Source organism: Eulemur rufifrons, chromosome 30 (genome assembly GCF_041146395.1).
Source record: "Eulemur rufifrons isolate Redbay chromosome 30, OSU_ERuf_1, whole genome shotgun sequence".
NCBI lineage: Eukaryota > Metazoa > Chordata > Mammalia > Primates > Lemuridae > Eulemur > Eulemur rufifrons.
In genome coordinates, this window is record NC_091012.1 from 70,353,559 (window position 1) to 70,378,425 (window position 24,867).

Consider the following 24,867-nt stretch of genomic DNA (forward strand, 5'->3'; position numbering starts at 1 on the left):
TAACAATGCTGTAAGGGTAGAATAGTTTTTAAAAGATTTCGGCTAGGCCGGGCGTGGTGGCTCACGCCTATAATCCTAACACTCTGGGAGGCCGAGGCAGGAGGATTGCTTGAGCTCAGGAGTTCAAGACCAGCCTGAGTAAGAGCGAGACCCTGTCTCTACCAAAAATAGAAAAATTAGCCGGGCGTGGCTAATTTTTCACATGCCTGAAGTCCCAGCTACTCAGGAGGCTGAGGCAGGAAGATCACGTTAGCCCAGGAGTTTGAGGTTGCAGTGAGCTATGATGATGCCACTGCATTCTAGCTGGGGTAACAGAGCAATACTGTGCTTCAGAGAGAAAAAACAGTTGACTCCTAGTGTGTGGCTGATCCTCATGGTTTGCAAGAGGCTAGGAAAGAAGCTGAAATAGTAGCTTAGTCTTCCCTAACTCTGAGGCCAGGAATGTGCAAGACTGGGAACCTACCTGCTTTAAAACTATTAGCCCTAAGGGATAAACATCATGTCACGTTTCAACACTTATGGGACTCCCATCTTGTAGAGAACTCCAACAAATGCACCTCAGCCCTAATGAGCTGACAAAGGAAAACAATAAATTGAAAGGACTCAGCCACCAGGGAGAGGAATATCACTCAGACACGTAGAGTACATGCCCATCAAAAGAAAACCATTGGGTAATTTGCTAACTAAACAGTTGAGTGGACACATTTAAGTACCATAATGTCTATTGAGACCCAAAGTAGGAAACTAGAAAATCAAAAGAACAAATATCTAAAACTTAAAGCAGAAATATGAAGTGAAAGATATCATGGGGGAAAAGGTAAAAGCCTTAGAAGATAAGATCCAGGAGATTTAGTATGCAAATAATGAGTTCCAGAAGGATATCAGGAACAGATGGAAGAGAGACAACAATTAAATAAATAGTAAAGAAAATGTCCCCTGAGCTGAGAAATAGCTAAGCTCACAGACTGAAAAGAATCACCAAACTCTAGCCAGAATTGGTGAGTTAAGACACACCTGTAAAATGTCTGAGCTTTAAGGATAAAGAGAAAAATCTAACAAGTTTCCATTTATTCAGCAAATACTTTTTAAACACTTACTGTGTCAAGCAATTACTGTTCTCAGCATCGGGGAACAGTTCTTCCTTCATGGTGCTTGTATATTCAAATCCCTTGCTGCCCTCTTTTTTTGTCACACTCTCGGGGAAAAACCTCAAGCCTGGATAAATGCAACTCCATCAAATTCCTGCCTGTACACATACAGTTGAATGTGGTTAGAGAAAAACACAAAACTATGGTGACAGGTTTCGCTTAAATTCATGACCACTAACGTCAAGTTGGTCCCTACTGCTTTCCAATAATTCTACTACATTTTCCTAATCAATTTAGTTTACAGATCTTTCAGACAACTATTTCACACTTCCAGTTTTCTCAAACTTTCAATTCCTTCCCTTTCTTTACTCTCTCAGCTGATCACCTTCTTTCTAATAAATTAGCAAAATTGAAGCAATCAGTGGATAATTTTCACAGGCACCCACTATTCTTATGTAAGAAATTAACTTGATGCGATGGTGTCTACTAAGCACACTACCGGGCAAACTCTCCAACAGATCACAGAACAGAAAAGTACACAGAAAAAATTAAAAAAGTTTCTATCACATGATCTAGTAAATCAATTTAAAACACACAAAAGAAGCAACAGGGAAAGAAATCTGGCATGTCAACACACCTAGGATAGGATGCACGTGGTTGGACAGTCCATATTACCCGAATCCTGGGTTATACAATGTTCACATGTCCTGTCTCTGTTGCATCAACTGTCCCCACTGATAGCATGGTTATGACGACCAGCAATGAAGTTTGAGAAAGAGAGGAAGCAGCACAAACAGAAGGTATCCATCTGTGGTTTGTCTTAAATAGGAAAGATGCAGAAGTGTGCTGGATCAATAGCTGTAGCTCACTGATTAACTTGCTAAACAACTATGGCTGGTTTTATCTTTGTTTCTTGGGAAGAACACATGTGGGACCAGAAAGGAACTCTATTGGGTATTACCAATGAATGCCCAATTTAGGGATGACGTATTTATTAATCCAGATGGAGCATGATAGCACCTTACGCTGTCATCTTTTCTTCCCTTTCTACCTAAAAGTGACACTCTTGTTTGATCTATTATACATTTCATTTATTGTCTTTAACAGATCTTTTATCTGTAACACATCTTACATACTTATTACTTGCATTTAATACACCTTATGAATTCCGCCTATGTCTCACAAGCTACAGGCTTACTCATTATTTGCCATAACTTACAGACTTGGTTTACATCCTGTAAATTGACTGCTTTCTTATTATCTGATTAACACTGTCAAAAACAGTGAAAAGTATGCCATTCCATGCTACTTGCAAGCTAACCAGTTAGTTTGTCATAGTTTTCCGTGACTTCTGGTCAGATATAAGGAGAGTTTATTTCCACAGCAATGGCAGTAGCCAGAGAATCAAGGTTTTCGTGCCTGAGCCATGATTCCCACAGGGCAATGCAACAAGAGATGGGTGAAGCATGCACATGTAGTGGGTTGCAGTACAGGAAAGGAAATCCAAGCTTCAGAGAACCATAACCTTTCATAAGATGTTGCAAGCAGACCTGTCCTTTACCCTGGAAAAGGACATTATCTTTATTATACCGGAGACTGAACAAATATCCTTTGCTCTAGAGAGAACTCTCTGTCACTCAAAGCTATACACTATACAATCCCAAAAAAGATGCCTCTGCTCTCAAGATATACAGAACTAAGATCTATGGAAAATTATTTCTCAAACAGCTATTTTTATGAGTTTTATTGATACTTTTTATTTTCATCCTCTGTAGCAGAATTGAATATTCCCAAAGAATACATCAACACACATTATCCTATGCCTGTGCCCATATAGTCTCCCTTTAATTCCATAAGTAGGTATGAACATCAATGCTCCCACATAAAGCCAGCAACCCACCCCCCTTCAATCTTCTATCTACTGAGCAGCTTCACTCCAGAAATTCTGTCTTTTTCCAGCATCATCAATTATTTCCTGCTCCACTGGATCACTTCTATCAGCATAACAAAACTACTGTATTACTTGGTTAAAAGATAATAAAACCCTCTCTTGACTTCACATTCCACTTCATGCCTTCCTTACATCAAAACAACTAGAGAGCCCAACAATTCTAAAGTATATCTCTTGAAAACAGCATGTGACTAGGTATTGCTCTTTTCATATCTAGCCAAATAATCTTTGTCTTTTGATTAGAGTTTAGTCCAATTTTATTTAATGTAATTATTAGTATGGTAGAAATTTACATCTGCCATTTTGGAATTTATTTTCTAAGTGTCTCATATCTTTTGTTCCTCTATGCCTTCTTTGCTGCCTTGTTAGACAAACTTTTCTGTGAATAGGCAGATAGTAAACGTTTTAGGCTTTATGCCTTATGGTCTCTGTAGAAACTATTCAACTGCCAGTACAATAAGAAAGCAGTCATAGATAATACATAAATATATGGCCATGGCTATGTTCCAACAAAACTTTATTTATATAAATAGGTAGTGGACCAGATCTGGTTCATAGCAGTTTGCCAAATTCTATGCTAAATATTTTTTAGTGTTCTATTTTAAATCATCTGTGTGTTTGTGTCTGTGTTACATACACATATTTAATGTTTTGCAGTTTCTTTGCATGTCTAGTAATACGTTAGCAAAAATATATATATTTAAATAATATAGCAAATTTATATTATCTTTTTTATTACTTTTCTCAGGTGGTTTGTTTTGTTTTAGTACCTTGCCTGGACTTAAACTGGAAACTGTCTCCTCTACTATAGCAACTAATGTCTCTAATTATCTTTTTATTATTGTTTTAATATTTAGTCTAGCTTCGAAGCGTTACCCCTTTATCTACATAGCTTAGTGGTCAGCCAATAATTTCGGCAGTCGTTTTATTCAACCATCTTGAGCCTGAAAGACACCCACCCAATGGGAATCAACCTACGTATAGGTTGAGTAGTATATTCAAATTTCCAGTCAATTACCAAGTTTCCTTTGGCTTTCATTTTATGTTGGGCTCTCTTGAGACTCCCCAACATCTGCAATTTTCCTTTCAACCAGGAATGTGTGGAGAGCTATACTTGCCTTGCTGTCACTGTCTCATTTCTAGCATCTTTCCATTGAATTTCTGACTGGCCTCTTGCTTACCTCAACTATAAAAGCAACCTCAGCAAAGCTGCAAGTTTCTTTCACGTTTCCTAACCTAGTACACCATTTTTAGTCATAAATCCCATTGGGTTTTTACTACTCGCGATTAAGTCTCCCTTTCTGGCAGCAAATTTTCTAGATTTGATGAGCAGTCACCAAACGGCAAAATACTATACCAATACTATATTTTGTGCTGACCACAGAAATTGATGAGGAAGTGGGGAGAACGAGAGCTTCCCCAAGCAAGGAGACCATAATATTCTCACTGTTCTTACTCAAAGCTCTTGCAGTTTTTAAAGAGTAAACATTTCTCGATTTGTTTTTAGCCTTTGCTCAATTTCCAGTGCCCTGAAATGTTTGTCTTTGACTATTTTTTCCAGTTTTGTACTTGCATTTTGCCACCAACCTCTTCACATCTCCATAAACAAAAGTCCCTCTAACATTCTCTTCAACAATTTTAATTAGGATTTTGCCCTCTGCTACTCCACCAAAATGTGTCTAAGTTACCAATGGTCACCACATTGTTAAATCCAATTTTGAGTCCTAATCTTTCTTGAACCATAAGCATAATGACATAATTAATCACTCTCTCCTTCTTGAAACACTTTACTTGGTCTCCTGGGCAACAGTCTCTCTCTTTCAAAATCTTACAACACTTGTTATTCCTTATAGGTCTTCTTAGCTGGTTCCTTCTAATCTTTATGACCTTTAAATATTGAAGAACCCGAGGACTCAGTCCTTAGATCTCTCATTTTATTGATCTCCCCACACTGCCTGGGTGGTTTCATCCTATCTCATGGCTTTAAATAACAGCCAAGACACTGAAGACCCAAAATTTATTTCAACTTTCTCAAACCAGGAAAAATGAGGAAAATAAAAAGGAGGAAGTAGAATAAAATGAGTTTTAAAAATAAAGGTAACTGCAGTGCAATCAAGCATATCAGTCACTGTATAAAGTGTGAAGGGAGTGACTTCTTGCATTAAAAGACAGACTGGTGGACTGGAATTTTTGAAAAATCTGGCTAATGTGACTTCTACAGAAATATTCTTAAAACACGGTAATAATGAAAGGATGAAAATGATAAAGTATGGGAAAGAGGATACCAGGAAAATGCCAAAATAAGCAAAAATTACATTATTAAAATATAAAGTAAAGTTTAAATTCAAAAGTACCAAGCAGAGTAAAGAGCATGATTATTTAATATAAACGTGGAATTTACAAAGGGATGTTATCATTCATATAGTTCTTTTCACAAGAAAAGATAAATTTATTAAGTAATATCTTGCTATAAGCTCAAGAAGAAATTCATGAAAACGTGATTATGGCAAGAGACATAAATATATCTCTTTCAGAGATGGACAAACTGAATAGGCCGACTGTATGTTAACAATAGACAGTTAGTAATACGGTAGTCCTCCCTTATCTATGGTTTCGGCTTCTGTGGTTTTAGTTACTCACAAAGAACCATGGCCCTAAAATATTAAATGGAAAATTTCAGAAATAAAAAATTCATGTTTTAAATTGCACGCTGTTCTGACTAACATGAAGAAATCTCACACTGCCCTGCTCAGTCCTGCCTGGGACATGAATCATCACTTTGTCCAGCATATCCGAGCTGTAGATACTACCCGCCCATTAACCATTTAGTAGCCATCTGGGATATCAGATGGACTGTCACAGTATCACAATGCTTGTGTTCAAGTAACTATTACCTTACTTAATAATGGCCCCAAAGCAAAAGAGTAGTGATGCTGGCAATTCGGATATACCGAAGAGAAACCATAAAGTGTATCCTTTAAGTAGAAAGGTAAAAGTTTATCATAGGTATGTATATGCAGAAAAAAACAGTACATATAGGTTTGGGTACTATCCATGGTTTCTCTCTTTTAAGAAAGAGAGAGCAAAAACACAATATTAAAATGATAAATGGGCCGGGCGTTGTGGTTCCTGCCTGTAATCCTAGCACTCTGGGAGGCCGAGGCGGGAGGATCGCTCAAGGTCAGGAGTTTGAGACCAGCCTGAGCAAGAGCGAGACCCTGTCTCTACTAAAAAATAGAAAGAAATTAACTGGACAACTAAAAATATATATAGAAAAAATTAGCCGAGCATGGTGGCGCATGCCTGTAGTCCCAGCTACTTGGGAGGCTGAGGCAGGAGGATCACTTGAGCCCAGGAGTTTGAGGTTGCTGTGAGCTAGGCTGATGCCACGGCACTCTAGCCCAGGCAACAGAGCGAGACTCTGTTTCAAAAAATGATAAATGAAGCATCACCACAGATTATAAAAGAAATTAAAATAGTACAATTCTTTCCTAAAGAGAATTCACACAATTATAAAACAAATTTGAAAATCTAGGGAAAAAAATTGATGATACAATAAAATATAATTTCTAATAATGACTTAAAAACAATTGAAAAACTGGAATAGACTAAATAGAGAGTAAAAGTGTCATGTAAGACTATCATTGTAAAACGTAGCAGCTAATTGATTCAAAGTTGGGTTTTTTCAAATCTAGTAAGCAGATAATTTCAGTTATCTGAAATTATTTAAACTATTTCAGAAACAGAGGAAAAAAATGAAAAAATTTCCATTTTGGGAAAGGGGTATAAGGTCATTAAAAAGACCAGATAAAAATGGTATTAAAAGAAACTCTATAACACACTATAGCCAATTGATGGATATTCCATAAATGCAAGGAATTCTACATCAGGAAATCCAATAAAAGAAAAGCTATATTATTAGATCAACAAATGCTAAAAATTTATTTGATAAAACTCAGCAACCATCTCTAGTAAAATATCTAAATAAAATAGCAATGGAGGAAAATTACTTAAATATAATAAGTACTATCAAACCCCAGACAAATATTATCTCAAATAGTCAGACCCTATACCCAATGTAAAATTAGTAACTAAGGGATAAAATTTTTATCACTATTTTTCAACATTGTCTTGGATATTGTACCAGGGGCAGTGACGTGAGACAACTAAATAACCGGTATAAACATTAGAAAGGAGATAAAATTATTATATGATAGTTTACTTGAAAAACTAAATATACTCTACAGAAAAAAAAGAAGAGAATTTGATGAGTTACCTGAATACTACATAAGTATACAAATATCAAGTGATGCTGTTTATCCTAACAGTAAGAACTAAGAAAAGACAAGGGGAAAAAATGTTTCACTCATAATAATGAAAAATCTATAAAAATTAAAATAAAAAACAAAGTCAAAGAACCTATATGAAAAAAATTTACAGAACGATTCAAAACAAGGTCTGAGTAAATAATATAAAACTATCAGTTAGCACAAAAATAATCTCTAAAATCAATGCAATTCTAACTAGAATCCCAACAATGTTGTTTTTTCATAATTGGATGAAATGATTTTAAAATCTATTTTGAAAGGCCAGGCATGGTGCCTAACATCAGTAATCCTAGCACTCTGGGAGGCTGAGGCGGGAGGATCACTTGACATCAGACATTGGAGACCAGTCTGAGTAAGAGCGAGACCCGATCTCTACTAAAAACAGAAAAATTAACTGGGCATCATGGCGCATGCCTGTAGTCCCAGCTACTTGGGAGGCTGAGGCAGGAGGATCCCTTGAGCCCAAGAGTTTGAGGTTGCTGTGAGGTATGATGACGCCTTTGCACTCTACCTGGGGCAACAGAGCGAGACTGTCTCAAAAAAAAAAAAAAAATGTATATTGAGTATTAAAGGACAAAGTATAGCCAAAAACTTTGGGAAAAAAGATAGTTGAACCTTGCTTCATCAATAAAGCATACTATAAACCCACTTTAATCAGATCAATATGGTATTGGTATAGTCATATGCAGATAGATCAATAGAACACAATAGTGGAAAACGAAATAGATTCTAGTATATATGATCATTTAAAACACGGCAAGGGTGATATTTTATAATTTAAATAATCGATCCTTTCTCAATCCTTTGAGAAACGATTGATTACTTCATAAATGTCACTAGCATAACTAGTTATCCATCTAAAAGAAAATAAACTTAAATGCCTCATGTAAACTAAACAAAAGCATTAATAAGCTCTAAATGGATTAAAGGCTTAAATGTAAGAAAGGCATGTAAGAACATATAGGAGTTTACATATAAAATCTGGGACCAGGGGACGTAAGCAGCTTCTTAACCCAAACTGGAAATTCAGAAGTTTTGAAAGGAAAAAAAGGAGACATATTAGACCATACAAAAATTTAATACTATGGAAAAACAGTGATAACACATATGTATATTTTAGATATGGAAGAAAAGCTGTTCTTACTGGTTTGTAGTGAAAATATGAATTAATTAATGAAGATGTTCTGGAAAGCATTGCTGATATACTCAATCTCGAAATCACAATTTTAGGAAATAAAAACATCAATAGATAAGGAATACATATATTATATATACATACACACAAAGTACTTATGTATTACAACATTGTTGATAGTGGCAAAAAAAAGTGAATGCCTTTCGGAAGAGGCTTAGTTGAATAAATTCTGCTACAACTTCAAAATAGAATCTTCTGCAGCCACTAGAAAAGAATGAATCTGCTCTATACCAGCTTTCTTTGAGGAATTTCCATAAGGTAAATTTGAACAAGAAAATAAAATGCAGAAAATATCTAGCGGTGGGGCCCAGGGATATTTGCATTTTATAATCATCCAGCAAAGTTTGAAAATTATCCAAAAGTTTTCTGGCTCAAGAACTTCACCTAGTTAAATTCAAATTGACCAAGTCTTGCCTATAAATAGTGATTCTGCGTTTGTTAACCCAAGCAAATACATTTTTACTTTCATGCCGTTAGCCTCTTAGAAATCTAGACCAAAATTTCTTTGATGGGCATTTAGCCTTTAATAACGCCTCACCTCTCCCCTAGAATAACCTAATGCCAAAAGTCAGGTAGCACTTTTGCTGGTGTGTTCAGACACAATGTTGAGTATTATTCTTGTGTGTCCCCCCATTAGAATCCTTCGTGTGTGTGTATCTGTGTGTGTGTGTGTGTCAGAGAGAGAGAGAGAGAGAGACAGACAGACAGAGAGACAGACAGAGAGACAGAGACAGACAGCACCTCGCTGTGTCACCAAGACTGGAGTGCAGTGGAACGTGATCACTGCAACGTCCAACTCCCAGGCTCAGCTTTCCCAGTAGCTAGGACTACAGGTATACACCAACATGTCCAGCTAATTCTTTTATGTTTTGTAGAGGTGAAGTCTCCAACTCCCGGCCTCAAGCGATCCTCCTGCCTCAGCCTCCCAAAGTACTGTGAGTACAGGTGTGAGCCACTGCTCCCAGCCAGAATCCTTCTTAAGTGTCAAGATTCAGCCTGTAACACAACTAGCCTTCCACTCTTATGATTCTTGATGGTTCTCAGATATTTCTGTAGGTCATATATGTATTTTAAGTAAATGTGCACCATCAACACCCTGCCACGCACAGAATAAGCCCGGTGGCATTGAGTCATAGAAAATATTTTTAGAGTGTACCTGTGTCATTCATTGCTCTAAGAAATTTGTATTTAACCCTGATTTTATACCAAGTATTATACTAGCTTCTCTGAACACATGATGATGACATGTTTCCTATCCTCCTGTATCTTAGATTCTAGTGGAGAAAAGACAATAAATATAAATCATTATTGTATGTAAATAAATCTAATAATGCTTCGGCCCTTCAATGTACTTTTGTTTACATTTAACTGTCTCTGAGATCTGGATATATCTTATGATTGATGGTGTATCATAACTTGATTGGCAATATTTTTAGGTTTGTTTTCAGTGATAAGATAATGGTACATCTTACAAAGATGACATCTAAAATTCATGAAAAAAAGTATTCACAAACTGGGGTATATATTATGAAGGAAGAAAAAAAGGGAAAAATGAGAGATGAGAATGGACCTACTGAGAAGGAATCAGAGAATGTTTTCTTTTATACATTTTCTTTGCTATAATTGATCCTCAGCAACTTCTGCTACACTCATAAATATATTTCCTTATACTAAGAACTTTGAATATAATCCGAGAAAAACCACCAAACAAGCACTAATATGCTTGGTTCCAAATAGTGCCTTAAAGACTATATGCTACAATATGGCCTGAACTATGGTAGTGGAGGTGGAAATGGAAATAAATGGAACAGTTTGTGAGGTAATTAGGACATAGAATCAACAGGACAGATTGGATGTGAAAGCTGAGAGGTTCTGGGTTGACTGGTATGAAACCATGATGACATATGAAAAACAACTGCTGGTGAAGATTTATTACAATAACAGAAACTAACTTTTGGCCAGACATGGTGGCTCATGCCTGTAATCCTAGAGCTCTGGGAGGATGAAGCAGGAAGATCACTTGAGCCCAGGAGTTTGAGGTTTCTGTGTGCTAGTCTGATGCCACAGAACTCTAGCCTGGGCCGGGCATGGTGGCTCACGCCTGTAATCCTAGCACTCTGGGAGGCCGAGGTGGGCGGATCGTTTGAGCTCAGGAGTTCGAGACCAGCCTGAGCAAGAGCGAGACCCCATCTCTACTAAAAATAGAAAGAAATTATATGGACAGCTAAAAATATATAGAGAAAAAATTAGCCGGGCATGGTGGTGCATGCCTGTAGTCCCAGCTACTCGGGAGGCTGAGACAGGAGGATCGCTTGAGCTCAGGAGTTTGAGGTTGCTGTGAGCTAGGCTGACGCCACGGCACTCACTCTAGCCTGGGCAACAGAGTGAGACTCTGTCTCAAAAAAAAAAAAAAAAAGAACTCTAGCCTGGGTGAATCTCAGGAAAAAAAGAAAAAACTAATTTTTCAGGGTAATTTCAAATGGCACACTTGTCAAATTATATGTTCTGTAAGAACAGAAATGAAGAATTTTAACCCAATAAACTCACGTATTACACAGAATAATGTTATATACAAGGTAGGTATGTTTTAGATACCACATTAAAAGAAGCAAAAGTGGCCAATATACTGGAACAATCCATAATTTGGATCTTCTATTTAGTCCACATGACTACTTAGTACTGATGGTAACTGAAAAGTAATATTTATTTAATATGGCTTTTAACTGGAGAATCATAAATCCAGTGAGAATTTTTTCTTTAGCCTCAAACAATGGCAGGATGTTATTTTAAATATTTAAAGACAACAAACAATGTATTTTATGGGTAAAGAAATAGAATTTCCAATATTAATTTCTAATAGTAAGACCAGAGGAACATTTTCAGAAGTACAAGCATCTACTGGGAAAGGTATTATTGCTATGATGATATAATATCTAAAGTTTTGGAACGAATAATAAGCAATCCTTTCTAGTAATACAATGGATACTTTTCAAGATTTCTTAACTCATCTATTATTCTTCCCATGAAGCCAGGAAGTAGACAAGATTTTATTCCTAATTTTATAGTTACCAAAGGCATCTGTGACACATAAAAAAGAAACTCACAAGACAGCACCGATAAAGGTAATTGAAAATGTTTAGCTTATACATGCATGGGTAGCATGGCACCATGTTAGTGTCAGATACAGATGAACATGAATCCTCTAATTGAGGCTCAACTCCCATATATGTGAAATGAAAAAAAAAAAAATTGTCCCAAGTGCGGTTTTCTTTAGTATGGTTTGAATGCAGTACGGTATGATGAAGCAGAGGGCATTATTACTATTTTTATTTTATATAATATCAAATATAAGCTGTTTAGATACATTTAGAATTCTTTTTTTTTTTAATCAGAATGTTTGTCTCTGATTAAATATATCCTTAGCTTTAAGCCCTGGTAGAACTATCATCTTTGCATTGTTAGTCCTAAAAATAAAAACTCTTGAAAATATGCTGGTTAAGCTTATAACACACTACCTCCGAGCTATATTTGCTTTTGACTGCAAGCAGAAACAAATGCGAAATCATGAATTGCATGGTAGATTTATACCCTGAGCTTCTTTCTAGTGTTTGCTGTACAGGTAAACACCCAATTGGAAAAATGTTACCACATAAATGATATAGTCTAAATTACGAGAACCATATTCTTATCCATCTATTCAACAGACTGCTTCTTTACAGAGAAAAACAGGGTTTACTGTGCTGCAGCATTCATAACTAAAGAACTGATTCACTCTACCATAGTGTAACTTGGGCAGAATGATAAACAAGAACATTATCATTTTGCAGGGCAAGACATGGCCCAATTTAAAAATAGCTCTAAATTATTAAGAAGCACTTGAATAGTATATGTCATTGTCCGAAATATGCACCACATTACCATGAACAAATTTTAAATGCCTATATTTTAACTGATAAATCAGTGAGCATGTAGTATAAATTCCTTAGTTTAAGTGTATATGTATTCCAAGTGATGTGCTGTATTCGTTTCCTATGTACTGTAATCACTGAATGCAGTTAGCATACCAATTTTGAGTTTTACTCAAGCTGCAGGTAACACTAATTACTGAGCAGGCAGTTTGACATCTGTATTCAATGCATCTGTATGCATAAAATATAATTATCCTTGGAAGTGGAACAATATGTTCTTATTAATGAATGCCAATATAAACGTTTTATATTATTTTAGATGTATTTCAGTCCATACCCAAGCAAATGTATGATATTTACAGTTTCTTCTCTAATTTCCTAGGGTAAACCTTGCCTATATTATACAACAGGATATCAACATATTTCCTAGAGCAAATAATTAAAGGAACCTTGAGATATTTAGGCACAAAATTAAAAGACAAATATCACAGCAAGCACAGAATATATAAGTCAAGTTTTAAACAAACAGATGTATGTGTTCTCGTTCTTGAATAAGGAAAAACATTTATAGTCTTTCTGTAAAATACATTTGAATTGTTTTCCTTCCCTGCTGACAAAATAGATTAGTCTAGAAGATTTCTGTCCATAAAAGGTTTTGCACTTTTGACTCAGCAATTTAACCGCTACCAAATTACCCTTTTTACCAACATTCTCCTTGTCAAATTTAGAGAGAAATTTGCATTTCTCATTTTGCTTCTTTCTCACTCTACAGTTCCCCTATCATTTGCTGGTTTCCTAATTCTTTCCTTAAGAAATGGAATGTGGTGGTGGAGAGGTTTTCCTTTCCTGCACCTACTCAGCAGCAATTTCTACCTGCAGATAATGTGAAATATGTTTTAAAATAATGCTGATAGCTTCAAATCAGAGAAAGCAGGCAGGCTGCATTCACTGTAATCCAACATCATCTCTGTTGGTCACATTTTCAGAGCCAGTATCCTGAGCCCATAACTACTTTTAACAATGGGTATGAATAAGACACATCAGGAGACTATAGTAAAATTTACACAAAAAGCATGGATCCTTTAACCCTGTGACACGGGTTACATTTAAACTACTCATTTGAGGCATGCCCTTTGGTTTGATATCCTAAGTACGTGCTAATCAGTAAGTACAGCCAACTCTTTAGTTTATATTATATAGACATAGCCATAGACTAAGCACACTGAGTACAGCCATCTATCCTTCGAGACTTTTCTCTTCTACCTGTACATTGCTTCCTTATATCGGTAAAATAGATTGAAGAGTCAGTAGGGCCAAACTGAAGCATGCATGACATCAAAGCCATGGAGGACCCTTAGTACATCGAGGGAAAATCCTTATACCCTATACTCTGCATCTACCTTATTGAATCTTTATTAAAACCACAACTGAGGGCCTGGCACGGTGGTGGCTCACTCCTGTAATCCTAGCACTCTGGGAGGCTGAGGCGGGAGGATCCTTTGAGCTCAGGAGTTCGAGATCAGCCTGAATAAGAGCGAGACCCCGTCTCTACTAAAAATAGAAAGAAATTAGCTGGACAACTAAAAATATGTATAGAAAAAATTAGCCGGGCATCGTGGCACATGCCTGTAGTCCCAGCTACTCGGGAGGCTGAGGCAGGAGGATCGCTTGAGCCCAGGAGTTTGAGGTTGCTGTGAGCTAGGCTGATGCCACGGCACTCACTCTAGCCCGGGCAACAGAGTGAGACTCTGTCTCAAAAAAAAAAAAAACCACAAAACACAACTGAGACAGAGCACCTCTGAGGAAGAGACATGGCCATTTTTCATCTTAGCATCTCCCCATGCCCATTACAGTGTGTGCCACATAGGAGATGTGAAATAAACGATTTATGAATGAATGAATAAAGGAACAATAAATTGCTAATCAGCCTTAAGATGGTTCTATGTGTCTGAATGAGAATTGGCTAGGGATTTTTTTTTTAATCATTTACTGGGAGAATAGTCAGAGGAATGCTGAGAGTACCACTAGATCAGATTTCCTCTCTGGGTGGATCAATCCTTTGCCTCTTCTGGGGTCTCACAGGGTACAGTTACATCCTAATATTATACAAATTGCAAGGAGCCAAGGAAACCAGTGCCCACCAGCTGTAATCTACATGGGTCCTGGGCATTTAGATGTGGTGTTGTTCTACAGAACTATTTGTCAGAGATAACCAACCCATTCAAAGAAGCATAAATCCAAAGAAAAACAGTTAAATCAATGCTTGTATGAGTGAAGGAGAATAGACTGATAATGTAATGTACCAGGTTGGGTAATCTAGTACCATATTGTCCAAAGGCTAAAATCAAACCACCTAACTAATTAAGATGTCTCTTCTCTCTATTGTGCCCACGCGATGGCTAATCAATGTGGCAGATATTCAGTGGCTCTGACTCTTCAGTTTATATTGTATACACATAGACATAGACTAAACTGGCCTAGGCAGATTTGAAATGCTCACTCAGCATGTGCTTTCCTTTCGGGACCACAGCTGTGCTTTAAGCTACATTTTTATGAAAAGAAAATACATATTATATAAAGGTGTTCTCTGTTTTCACATATGTCTGTTAAAAATCCAGCTTAATCCATACACATAGATAATATGTATCTAACTTTTCTCTATTAGACTTTGGAAAATGGCACACATTAAATGTTAATTCTTTTCTCTTTTTTTCCCCAAATGAGAAATGATCCACAATAAATTCACAACTTTTGTGTTTTGACAGATTAATTACATTTGCAATGTTCTGGTAGCATGATGGCAGGGGTAAAAAGCCTCAAATTAAGCAGTCCTAAAATAATACTACTCTTTAAAGGATGTGTTTTAATGAAACATGATGATGATTAAAAATGCTAAGATGCTGAAAATATAGTGAGGGCTACAGAAAGATGAGAGAATTTGTCTCAGAGAAAAAGTTACATAATGAGAGATTATAGCAGATATTTTGTTAAGGGACTATAAAAACACCAAATCCTGAATGAAAAATTATACATACCTATTGTTTACAGTATTTTCGCAAATGGCTGTACATCATGCTGGTCCGAAAAGAAAAATAAAGCATTCTTCAGTTGCAAATAAGCACACAAAGTTCCCTCTAATTTTCAGGAGAAGTTATATTCTTATTTTCCTGGCTACACAGATAGGGCTTCTTAGAAACCAAGAACATATCTTACTAAATTCATTAGTTGTAGAGAAGGGATAGAGTTGTGCTTCTTTTCAATGCCCTTGTCACCAAATCCTAATTGTCTGAATAATGAAAAGTTAGATACATAGTTAGAATAGATGACATTTAAGGTTCACTTGATGTCCAATACTAGATATATCCATGATTCTAATAACATCCAAGTTTTACTTGCTAAGGCTGAAGAAAGGTGAAACATAGACATGGATCTCACCCCTCTAACTAGAATTCAAGTTGGTCCATAGAGAATAAAGAGAAACTCTACCACAGAGGAGGGACAACTTAAGGAGACCAAATGATAGTTATATTTAAAAGCTTTACTTTGGTTTCAAGCATATTCTCCAGTGAGAAAATGTTGCTTAGGAGTATTAAGAGTATGTGGCTTCTAATAGGAGAGCAGAGTTCATTGCCATTAAGAGATTTTTGAAGGTGAAAATCAGAGTACTGAATAAAAGAAGATATATTGATTAAGCAACCAAAGGAAAGGGATGGAATCTTGGCAGATCTTAGCAAACACTCAAGTGCTTTAAAAACGCTTTTTCGGACTGATGGGAATAAATAAGTAAAAATAATCTGTGGAAATGAGAATAATGCATCTTAATGAAAAAGACTTTGAAGCAACAAAACTTTCACCTTCCAAGAATATGGCTAAAGGTAGTTCAAAAAGCAGGAAATTGGCATTTTAATATACTGTTTGAGAAGATGAAAAGTAAATTATAAAAGTAGAATTAATTTTTTGCTGTGATCTGATAAAAATGTCAAGGATCATTAGTGTTCATACTGTAACATACCCTATTTTGAAAGGGAAATCTGCAATGACAATATCTGTGTAATATTTTCCTAAGAATTACACTAACTGTAAACAATAATTGAGCTATACTTCTATGCATCTGTCTCGGAACTCCAGAAATAAAAGAATGGAGATTATTATCTTTGCTATACTTAACTATCTCAAGAATTCTGTTTACCATTTTCATTCTTCTCCTATTAACTCTGGACTTGGGTGAGAGAGATCATGATTCCACTCAGTAATACAGGCAGGCAGGACAAAGGATCCATGTAAAACCCAACCAAAGGCAGGAGACAAGTGCTGGGGGAACTGTCACAGCAATGGAATCTGAATTTGGAGATGCAGCCAGCTCAAGAGGGATGTGGCCAAGAAACACAGAAGTCTCAATCCCAATTGAGGAAATACTTAAGAACCAAAACAAAAAAGCAGGATCTCAACAGGTAGGCAGAGACTTTGTGGAAGTTAGTCCTTAGAATTCTAGGTAGCAAGGGAGATATCCAAGAAATCTGTCCATATTGAAATCCAGGAGTAGGGAACAAAGATCCATAGGAGGGTCTAATGCTGAGAGATACAGAGAGCTGGAACTTAGGGCCAACAAACACCATCCCAGGCACCTCAACCTCTGCTTTGATTAGTATCAAAGGAGATGAGAGAAATCACATTTTCAGTAAAATAGTGAGTAGGTACTCGCTAGCAGGACCTAATGCTATTTGAATATTTTTAACTGAAAACTATATAAAAGAATATATCTAATAGATATTGCCATTTACAGCACATAATGAAATAACACCTGAGAGCCCAGTCCTGATCTAATCTCTGTGAGTGACCAAAGCCATTGACTTTACCTGTGAACTTCTTCCCCATCTCATCCCTCTGCCTTCCTCCAGAGGTAATAACTCGATTCCCAATTTCATGTTTATTATTCTCTTGTTTGTTAAAAGTTTTCTATTTATGCATTCATAAACAGTATATTTTTTGCTTGCTTTTTAGCTTCATGAAAAATGAAATCACACTATATACTTTCTTGTGGCTTACATTTCTACTATTTTTCTAAGACTTGTCCATTTTTTGTGTGTCATCAATAATTTGTTATTTTCCAATACTGTAGGATATTCTGTTTTTACAATGTACCAAAATGTGTTCATCCATTTATTTATCCATTCTCCTAGCATTATTGTGAACAATGCTGCTATGAACATTTCCTATACAGCTCTCCTGGTGAACATGTGCAAGAATTTCTCTGAAACCTACTGTTAAGTTGGAATTGCTGGGCCATAGCATAGGCAAATGTTTAACTTTACAAAATAATACCTAATTGTTTTCCAAGATGTGTATCAATTTACTTTCCCATTAGTAGCTTCTAAATGTTCCCATTGATCCTGATGTTTGCCAACATTGTATATTGATAATCCTTTTTCAGATGTATAAAATGCTATTTCATGGCTCTCTTAATTTGTATTTCTCTGATTAGTAATGAGATAAACATCTTTTCATGTTTTTATTCTCCATATTTGTTTGACTTATTATAAAATACCTGTAGCAATTCGTCCATTCGAGCTATTATTGATTTGCAGCAATTTTTTAAAAAATATATTCTAGATATTAATCACTTTGCTGTTATTTGTATTGTAAATACATTTTCTCAGTTTCAGACTTGCCAATTCACTCTTAGTAATGAACAGAAGTTCTCATTTTTAATATAGTCTAATATATCAATCTTATCTTTTATGGTTAGTGTTCTTGCATCTTATTTAAGGAAAAGAAAAACATCTCTACTATGAGCTCATAAAATTATTCTGGCATATTTTTTCCTAAAGTTTTATTTTACATTATTTTGCAAGTGAGCCAAGAGGAAGAAGTTGTGATAAAAAGAAATAGGGAAACAAATTCTTCTGAGCACTTAGTATATTTGAGGTACAAGGGACTGAGTCTTTCATTATCTCCTTTGTATTTACTTCTTTACATACAATATTTATGTGAAACCCTCTACTCTCCCACATTTCAGAAACCTACAGTGATGTTCATGACCTAGAGAGTAATTAGAATAGATTTCTTAGATCCCATGTACCCCTGTTTAATTGAAGTGTGCCTAGTATGCTGGTTCTATTTAGTGATCACTATCTATATTATCCCGTTGCTAAGCTCTGACTGTCTGAGAAGCATAGGTTTTATAGACAACCTAAACATTTTTTTTGAGACAGAGTCTCACTCTGTTGCCCAGGCTAGAGTGCTGTGGTGTCACCATAGCTCACAGCAACCTCAAACTTCTGGGCTCAAGTGATCCTCCTGTCTCAGCCTCCCAAGTAGCTGAGACTATAGTTGCACACCATGACGCTCAGTTAATTTTTCTTTTTTTAGTAAAGGTGGGGTCTTGCTCTTGCTCAGGCTAGTCTCAAACTCCTGAGCTCAAGCGATCCCCCCACCTCGCCCTCCCAGAGTTGTAGGATAATAGGCGTGAGCTGCTGAACCCCGCCCAACCTAAACATTTTAATGCAGGGTAGGAGCTATATATGTAAAAAAAAAAAAAGTGCCTCCCATGGTTTGTAAAATATGCTTCACTAAATCACAGGTGTGAGGAGAGAAAGAGGGACCACATGGTAATCCAGAATAACAGCAACAACAAAACACTTTAGATTTTTCTAGGAGCTTTATCAGTACATTGGACACAATGCCTTTTCTTTCCAAAGCCAATGCAGAAGCATTGCAACAAATAAGCAAGCTCCTCACACCCCCGAGCTCCAGGTGTTTGGTTAGACAAGTAAATGTTTAGATGGCAGAAAAATAAAAACAATCTCTTTCTTTCTATGTAATTCAGAGAAGTACTGCAATCTTCTTTACGGATATTTTCTACTAAAATACAGAGCACTACAATAAATATGCTGTGATAATTATCTCCCAGATAAAGGTGATAGCATATCACAGAATGGTCTGCTGTCCAAAGAGGTGACTTCAAATTCTGGGAACTGGTGATCATTTCTTATGGAATATTTATGATGTGAATTTAAATTATATTTGCTATGGATGTGCTCTGAATATAAACTTAGAAGATGAAATAACTGCCTTCTTTCCAGAGAAGCTAACATGTCTCTTTTCCATTTCTTTTCAAATGCCTATTTCGTCTAGAAGCAGAATATTTTGAAAGCTAAGTATATGATTTTGTGCTTGCTGATTAATATCAACCAAATCATCTTAATAAACTCACCCTTCTATTGATTCCAAAATAACCTTAAGTTTCAGATACTTATGAATTCACAAACAAACTATAGGTCATGTCATTATATCTATTTAGTTCTTCTGGTACCAAAAGGCCAACTGAAGAATTGTTTATGTTTCAGTTTGGTAACTCGCAACACAAATGTCTGTGGTTGGTTTATAATGCCGGAATCGCTGCCATCCATAGCAAGTAATCTAATATTCAGAATTCAGGCCTATAAAATGGACATAGAAGTGGCAGCTTCTTTAGAGTGACTGAAAGAGAAGACCATCCTTCAGTTACAAGATATGGTTGATGTTTTATAGAATCTGGGCCTGTTGGAAACCGTCAGTTGTGACCCATTGGCCATGTTTCAAAATAGTCCACCTTTTCATCTGCTGTTCACTGTCAATGCAATGCCTCATTGTTTTGAGATCTGGTACACTGTATATTTATAATAATTCGTCTGGGCCGGGCACAGTGGCTCACGCCTGTGATCCTAGCACTCTGGGAGGCTGTGGCGGGAGGATTGTTTGAGCTCAGGAGTTCGAGACCAGCCTGAGCAAGAGCGAGACCCCGTATCTACTAAATATAGAAAGAAATTAGCTGGACAACTAAAAACATACAGAAAAAATTAGCCGGGCATGGTGGCACATGCCTGTAGTCCCAGCTACTCGGGAGGCTGAGGCAGTAGGATTGCTTGAGCCCAGGAGTTTGAGGTTGCTGTGAGCTAGGCTGATGCCACAGCACTCTAGCCCGGGCAATAGAGTGAGACTCTTTCTCAAAAAAAATAAATAAATAAAAAATAATTCGTCTGATCCCCTGGTTTGTGAGTGATCTGCATTAGGTCACACAGACATCATTTACCTTCCACAGGTAATAAAACACATGATAAAATCCCATAAGACTAAGACTATAGATAAAATGACAGTTTTTTAAAGACATATCCAGTTTATTTTATTTTACAAGTTATATTTTCTTAATCACTAGAATGTGCCTGCAATGGAGAACCAATTTTTATAATAATGATAATATGATTTTATATTTCAAGCTTTCTTTACAGTTTCTAAATGCCTTTCAAAATGCATCATCTTGTAGGCACTGGTGGCTCACGCCTGTAATCCTAGCACTCTGGGAGGTCAAGGTGGGAGAATCCCTTGAACTCAGGAGTTCCAGACCAGCCTGAAAAAGAGCAAGACCCCGTCTCTACCAAAAATAGAAAAATCAGCCGGCCTTGGTGGTATGTGAACCTGTAGTCCCAACTACTCAGGAGGCTGAGGCAGGAGGATCACTTGAGCCCAGGACATTGAGGATGCAGTGAGCTATGATGATGCCACGCTGCACTCTAGCCAGGGTGACAAAGCAAGACTATGTTTCAAAAAAAAAAAAAAAAAATGCATCGTCTCATGTGATCCCTACAATACCTCGATGGTATATACAATAGGTATCATGTCTCCTAATTAACTGATGAGAAACTAATACCAAGAGAAAGTTAAGTGACTTGCTGAGACACAAAATTTTTTTTAAACACCTGGGCTACATCTAAGGACCCGTATTATTGTCGATACTTCTATAAAATAGGGTGATTTGAATAGATCAGTGTTTTTCCAACTTTTTCTCTGAGTCCTACATAACAAAAGAGGTCACACAGGAATGCACAGGATCTAAAACTTCTACTTAAACCAGAGCAACTCTGCTCTTTTCTAATTTTTTAAATACTTGAGCTCTATATAATATTTCTAACAAAAAAAATGTCAGGATACAAAAAGAATAAAAAAGTTTATCTCCACTTCTGACTTTCTTTCTTTCTGTGGTTAGTCAAGAATTAATACACAAAGTCCATCTATTCCCCATTTATTACTTCATTATTGCTGTAGCATATTATTGTCACTATGACCAGTTAGTCATATATAAAGTAAATATCATACTGTTTTCACTAACAAGTACAATTATAAATTTCTAAACACACACACATATATACTTTCTGGTTTTGATTTAGTATCTGTGGGTCTGAACACCATTCACATAATCTTCCAAGTGACAGAGAATCTAGTTTGCCCCATTCAGTTTTAGAGCATCAGTGGTTCATAAAGACAACTAGAATACTTTTATTCACCACTAAGTGATATAGAATTATACAGATCCTGATGATGACATCAGCTGCCATCAAGCTGTGGTCATGGGAGATGTGGTGATTTAGGGGAAAAAATGTGCAGACCAAGCAGATTTTCACGTGTGTTTGAAAGTTTCCCATTTGCAGCAGCGATGGGTTCAGTCTATTTTCCAGGCAGCAAGGGTGAGGTCATGGATATAATATAAAGTAATAGCTCAAAAATACTGTCATTATACAAGCAGAAAATAATTGGAAAATGAAAAATTTTAAATGCTTTTACAATAGCTACAAAAATATTGAACAGATAGGAATGAATTTAACAAAAGATCACAAGACCTTTAACCTTAAAGCTACAAAACATTGTGAAGACATGAGAAAGGACCCAAATGAATGGGAATTGAAGAATCGAGTCCTTAAGATGCCAATTCTCCCTATGGATCTATAAATTCAAAAAAATATAAGCCATAATCACAGCAGGATATTTTGTAGAAATTGACAAGTTGATTCTAAATTTATACAGAAATGTAAGGGGCCTAGAATATCCCAGGAATTCTTAAAAAATAAATAAAGGTGGAGATCTTATACAATATGACTTCAATATATCCTACAAAAACTACAGTAATCAAGAAACCATGGAACTGGCATAAAGACTGGCAAATAAACCAAAGAAACACAATGAGGAACCCAGAAATAAACCAAGATTACTTCCATGATTATTTGATGTTTGACAAAGGTGACAAAGCAATCCAATTATAGAAGAAAGTCTTTTAAAAGTCTATGCTAGGGCCGGGCGTGGTGGCTCACGCCTGTAATCCTAGCACTCTGGGAGGCCGAGGCGGGTGGATCGCTCGAGGTCAGGAGTTCGAGACCAGCCTGAGCAAGAGCGAGACCCCGTCTCTACTAAAAAATAGAAAGAAATTATATGGCCAACTAAAATATACATATAGAAAAAATTAGCCGGGCATGGTGGCGCATGCCTGTAGTCCCAGCTACTCGGGAGGCTGAGGCAGTAGGATCGCTTGAGCCCAGGAGTTTGAGGTTGCTGTGAGCTAGGCTGACGCCACGGCACTCACTCTAGCCCGGGCAACAGAGTGAGACTCTGTCTCAAAAAAAAAAAAAAAAAAAAGTCTATGCTAGAATAACTGAGTATCCATATGGGGAGGTAAAACTTTGATCTAAACTTTACACTATACATAAAAATTAATTTGAGGTGGATCATGTACCTAAACAGAAACACTAAAACAATAAAGGATAGAATGAAAAGAGAAAAATGTTTTGGCAACATGGAACACAGAAAGTAAAAACCATAAAAGAAAGAAAATTATACACCATACCATGAAAATTCTAAATTTCTCATCTAAATACACATTTAAGAACATGAATAGGCAAGCCAAAGACTAGAAAAAACATAATTGCAAAACAGAAAAGACTGGTATTCAGAATATATGTTTTTTTAAAAATCCTACAAGTCAATAATAAAAAGACTAATAACCACGTTAAAATTTGGTTAATGTTATAGTTTGAATAGACACTATGAAAGATATATACAAATGGCCAGTAAGTACATGAATAAGTGTTCAATGCCATTAGCCATCAAGAAAATGCAAATTAAAGCTGAAATGAGACATTATACATTTAACAGAGTTACTAAAATTAAAAAGGCTGACAACATCAAATGTTGACAAGCATACAGAGTCATTGGAAGTCTTCTGCATTGTTGGTGAGAACGTAAAAATGTTAATAAAACAACTTTGAAGAAAGTACTGTAATTTCTTACAAAACTAAACATAAACCTTCCTGATGAACCACCAATTTCAAGCCTATGAATCTACCCAAGAGAAATGAAAATATATGTTCATAAATTTACTAGTACAAAAATAGTTAAAGTATGTAATGCTGTATGACAAATTACCACAAACTTAGCAGCTTAAAACAATATATGTTTATTATCTGACAATATATATTTATTATCTGGCAGTTTTTGTGGGTCAAGAACCCAAGAATATCTTAGCTGGGTCCTAGGCTTAGGGTCTTACACTACTGCAACCAAAGTGTCAGCTGGAGCCTGAGCAAGAGTGAGACCCTGTCTCTACTAAAAAATAGAAAGAAATTATCTAGACAGCTAAAAATATATACAGAAAAAATTAGCCGGGCATGGTGGTACATGCCTGTAGTCCCAGCTACTCGGGAGGCTGAGGCAGGAGGATCGCTTGAGCCCAGGAGTTTCAGGTTGCTGTGAGCTAGGCTGACGCCACGGCACTCTAGCCCGGGCGACAGAGCGAGACTCTATCTCAAAAATATACATATATATTTCTTGAATAATATTAGATTTCTTGGATATGATACTAGTTTGTGGTTATTTCAGATATTTTCCTTGTTCTCAGGAGATACATACTAAAATATTTAGAGGTGAAGTTTCATACTATCTTTAACTTTATTTCAGATGGTTGACCAAAATAATAGATAATAATGATATATGCTAGATAGATAAACCAATTTGGCAAGATAACTAGTGAATCTAAGTTAAGGTATGCTCTTCATTCAACTTCTTTGTAGGTTTAAAGTTGTTCAAAATAAAAAATTGGTGTGACTATAATTCCACTTCTAGCCATGATGGAGTACTTTGTGGTAGACTAGCCCTCCCACTGTAAATAACTATAAAACTTGACAAAATATACGAAACAACACTTTTCAGATAGTACACAATAGGCAGCATAGGTTACGATTGCTGACAGAAGAGAAACACAGGAGGTGAGCCCAATTATTCCCCTGGCTTTCTGCCAAGAACTACTTTCCAGATTGCATCATAGGGAAGTAGAGCACAGAGTATGGCAGTCTTGCTGAGCTGAAGAGATAGATTTCAGAGTTAGGTGCTGTGTAACTGATTGAAATTTTGGGAGCAGAATAACAGACAAAAGGGAACTATGCAGTGAAGAGGCTCCAGAAATTTGAAGAAAGGTCCCAATGCCTCTTTAGATGAATACTAAGCTGTATATGTACAAGGCAGAAAACAACTATTGAAGATCCGTGAACTGAATGGAGATTTGAGTTTGCAAAGTACTAGTAGTCATTCAGATTCT